The sequence below is a fragment of the Arachis hypogaea genome, chromosome 15 (assembly GCF_003086295.3).
Source record: "Arachis hypogaea cultivar Tifrunner chromosome 15, arahy.Tifrunner.gnm2.J5K5, whole genome shotgun sequence".
NCBI classification, from domain to species: domain Eukaryota; kingdom Viridiplantae; phylum Streptophyta; class Magnoliopsida; order Fabales; family Fabaceae; genus Arachis; species Arachis hypogaea.
Window position 1 is genome coordinate 94328276 of NC_092050.1, and position 4454 is coordinate 94332729.

Sequence of the window (4454 nt, forward strand, 5' to 3'; positions counted from 1 at the left end):
GGACTCTGAAGAGAAAATTAAGAGAAGCTAAAATACAACAATCCAGAGATAACCTTTCAGAAATTTTCGAACAGGCAGAGGAGATGGCAGCCGAAAATAATAATAATGAAAGGAGGATGCTTGGTGACTTTACTGCACCTAATTCCAATTTACATGGAAGAAGCATCTCCATTCCTGCCATTGGAGCAAACAACTTTGAGCTGAAACCTCAATTAGTTTCTCTGATGCAGCAGAACTGCAAGTTTCATGGACTTCCATCTGAAGATCCTTTTCAGTTCTTAACTGAATTCTTGCAGATATGTGATACTGTAAAGACTAATGGAATAGATCCTGAAGTCTACAGGCTCATGCTTTTCCCTTTTGCTGTAAGAGACAGAGCTAGATTATGGTTGGATTCTCAACCCAAAGATAGCCTGAACTCTTGGGATAAGCTGGTCACGGCTTTCTTAGCCAAGTACTTTCCTCATCAAAAGCTGAGCAAGCTTAGAGCGGATGTTCAAACCTTCAGACAGAAAGAAGGTGAATCCCTCTATGAAGCTTGGGAAAGATACAAACAGTTGACCAAAAAGTGTCCTTCTGACATGCTTTCAGAATGGACCATCCTGGATATATTCTATGATGGTTTATCTGAGCTATCAAAGATGTCACTGGACACTTCTGCAGGTGGATCCATTCACCTAAAGAAAACGCCTGCAGAAGCTCAAGAACTCATTGACATGGTTGCTAATAACCAGTTCATGTACACTTCTGAAAGGAATCCTGTGAATAATGGGACGCCTATGAAGAAGGGAGTTCTTGAAGTTGATACTCTGAATGCCATATTGGCTCAGAATAAAATATTGACTCAGCAAGTCAATATGATTTCTCAGAGTCTGCATGGAATGCAAGCTGCATCCAACAGTACTCAAGAGGCATCTTCTGAAGAAGAAGCTTATGATCCTGAGAACCCTGCAATAGCAGAGGTAAATTACTTAGGTGAACCTTATGGAAACACCTATAACTCAACATGGAGAAATCATCCAAATTTCTCATGGAAGGATCAAAAGCCCCAACAAGGCTTTAATAATGGTGGAAGAAACAGGTTTAGCAATAGCAAGCCTTTTCCATCATCAACTCAGCAACAGACAGAGAACTCTGAACAAAATGCTTCTAATTTAGCAAATCTAGTCTCTGATCTATCTAAGGCCACTGTAAGTTTCATGAATGAAACAAGATCTTCCATTAGAAATCTGGAAGCACAAGTGGGCCAGCTGAGTAAAAGGATCACTGAAATCCCTCCTAGTACTCTCCCAAGCAATACAGAAGAGAATCCAAAAGGAGAGTGCAAGGCCATTGACATAAGCGCCATGGCCGAACCTGAGAGGAGAGGAGAGGACGTGAATCCCAAGGAGGAAGACCTCCAGGGACGTCCAGTGATCAATAAGGAGCTTCCCTCTAGGGAACCAAAGGACTCTGAGGCTCATCTAGAGACCATAGAGATTCCATTGAACCTCCTTATGCCCTTCATGAGCTCTGATGAATATTCCTCTTCTGAAGAGAATGAGAATGTTACTGAAGAGCAAACTGCCAAGTTTCTTGGTGCAATCATGAAGCTGAATGCCAAATTATTTGGCATTGATGCTTGGGAAGTTGAACCTCCCTTGTTCAATAAATGAACTAAGTGATCTGGATCAACTGACATTGCCTCAGAAGAGACAGGATCCTGGAAAGTTCATAATACCCTGTACCATAGGCACCATGATCTTTAAGGCTCTGTGTGACCTTGGTTCAGGAATAAACCTCATGCCCCTCTCTATAATGGAGAAACTGGGAATCTATGAGGTGCAAGCTGCTAAAATCTCATTAGAGATGGCAGACAGCTCAAGAAGATAGGCTTATGGACACGTAGAAGATGTATTGGTAAAAGTTGAGGGCCTTTACATCCCTGCTGATTTCATAGTCCTGGATACTGGAAAGGAAGAGGATGAATCCATCATCCTAGGAAGACCTTTCCTGGCCACAGCAAGAGCTGTGATTGATGTTGACAGAGGTGAAATAGTCCTTCAATGGAATGAGAACTCCCTTGTATTCAAAACTCAAGGATCTCCCTCTGCAACCATGGAGAGGAAGCATGAAAAGCTTCTCTCAAAGCAGAGTCAACCAGAGCCCCCACAGTCAAACTCTAAGTTTGGTGTTAGGAGGCCACAACTAAACTCTAAGTTTGGTGTTGAACTCCCATATCCAAACTCTAAGTTTGGTGTTGGAAAGTCTCAACAAAGCTCTGCAAATCTGTGAGGCTCCATGAGAGCCCACTGTCAAGCTATTGACATTAAAGAAGCGCTTGTTGGGAGGCAACCCAATGTTTATTTATCTAACTATATTTTTCTTAGTTATGTATAGGTTCATGATCATGAGGAGTCACAAAATAAATATAAAAATTGAAAACGGAATCAAAAACAGCAGAAGAAAAATCACACCCTGGATGAGCATCTTTCTGGCGTTCAAACGCCAGAACAGAGCATAGTTCTGGCGCTGAACGCCCAGAATGGGAGCATCCTGGCGCTGAACGCCCAGAACAAGCATGGTTCTGGCGTTCAACGCCAGAAATGGCAGCAAATAGGCGTTGAACGCCCAAAATGGGCACCAACCTGGCGCTGAACGCCCAGAGTTGAGTGCAAGGGCATTTTACATGCCTAATGGGTGCAGGGATGTAAATCCTTGACACCTCAGGATCTGTGGACATCACAGGATCATCTCAGGATCTGTGAACCCCACAGGATCCCCACCTTACCTCCTCATAATCCTAGTTTTTATTTCCACATCTTCTTCTTCATCTATTCCCTCTTCTTTTGCTCGAGGGCGAGCAACATTCTAAGTTTGGTGTGGTAAAACAATTATGTAAAGGATCTATAGCTCAGTGGTAGAACATTTGACTGCAAATCAAGAGATCCCTGAGATACCTCAGGGGATACATTTTCTTCCACACAGTTATTGGAAGCAACTAAGGATGGAACATCAAGAGCACTCCATCATCCTTCATGAAATCAGAGAAGAGCTAAAAGCAATGAAGGAGGAGCAGCAAAGGCAAGGAAGAGACATAGAAGAGCTCAAGAACATCATTGAAATGCCATCATCACTAAGGTGGATTCATTCCTTGCTCTTATTTCTTTTGTATTTTTCGTTTTCTCTATGTTATGTGCTTATCTGTGTTTGTGTCTTCATTACATGATCATTAGTAGTTAGTAACTTTGTCTTAAAGATATGAATGTCCTATGAATCCATCACCTCTCTTAAATGAAAAATGTTTTAATTCAAAAGAACAAGAAGTACATGAGTTTCGAATTTATCCTTGAACTTAGTTTAATTATATTGATGTGGTGACAATGCTTCTTATTTTCTGAATGAATGCTTGAACAGTGCATATGTCTTTTGAAGTTGTTGTTTAAGAATGTTAAATATGTTGGCTCTTGAAAGAATGATGACTAGGAGACATGTTATTTGATAACCTGAAAAATCATAAAAATGATTCTTGAAGCAAGAAAAAGCAGCAAAGAACAAAGCTTGCAGAAAAAAAAAAGAAAAAAAAATTAGGCGAAAAAAAACAGAAAGAAAGAGGCAAGAGCAAAAAGCCAATAACCCTTAAAACCAAAAGGCAAGGGAAATAAAAAGGATCCCAAGGCTTTGAGCATCAGTGGATAGGAGGGCCTAAAGGAATAAAATCCTGGTCTAAGCGGCTAAACCAAGCTGTCCCTAACCATGTGCTTGTGGCGTGTAGGTGTCAAGTGAAAACTTGAGACTGAGCGGTTAAAGTCAAGGTCCAAAGCAAAAAAAAAGAGAGTGTGCTTAAGAACCCTGGACACCTCTAATTGGGGACTTTAGCAAAGCTGAGTCACAATCTGAAAAGGTTCACCCAATTATGTGTCTGTGGCATTTATGTATCCGGTGGTAATACTGGAAAACAAAGTGCTTAGGGCCACGGCCAAGACTCATAAAATAGCTGTGTTCAAGAATCATCATACTGAACTAGGAGAGTCAATAACACTATCTGAAATCTGAGTTCCTATAGATGCCAATCATTCTGAACCTCAATGGATAAAGTGAGATGCCAAAACTATTCAAGAGGCAAAAAGCTATAAGTCCCGCTCATTTGATTGGAGCTATGTTTCATTGATAGTTTGGAATTTATAGTATGCTCTATTCTTTTTATCCTAATTTTGATTTTCAGTTGCTTGGGGACAAGCAACAATTTAAGTTTGGTGTTGTGATGAGCGGATAATTCATACGCTTTTTGGCAGTGTTTTTAGTATGTTTTTAGTAGGATCTAGTTACTTTTAGGGATGTTTTTAATAGATTTTGTGTTAAATTCACATTTCTGGACTTTACTATGAGTTTGTGTATTTTTCTGTGATTTCAGGTATTTTCTGGCTGAAATTGAGGGACTTGAGCAGAAATCAGATTCAGAGGTTGAAAAAGGA

At 40.5% G+C, this 4454-nt stretch overlaps 1 non-coding gene across 1 annotated transcript; it reads right to left on the reverse strand.

The window, feature by feature from the left end:
* Positions 1 to 479: 479 nt before the first annotated feature.
* On the reverse strand, positions 480 to 587 carry LOC112753200 (small nucleolar RNA R71). The gene has a single exon (XR_003177594.1). It is a non-coding gene; the product is annotated as a small nucleolar RNA R71 (small nucleolar RNA).
* Positions 588 to 4454: the final 3867 nt, after the last annotated feature.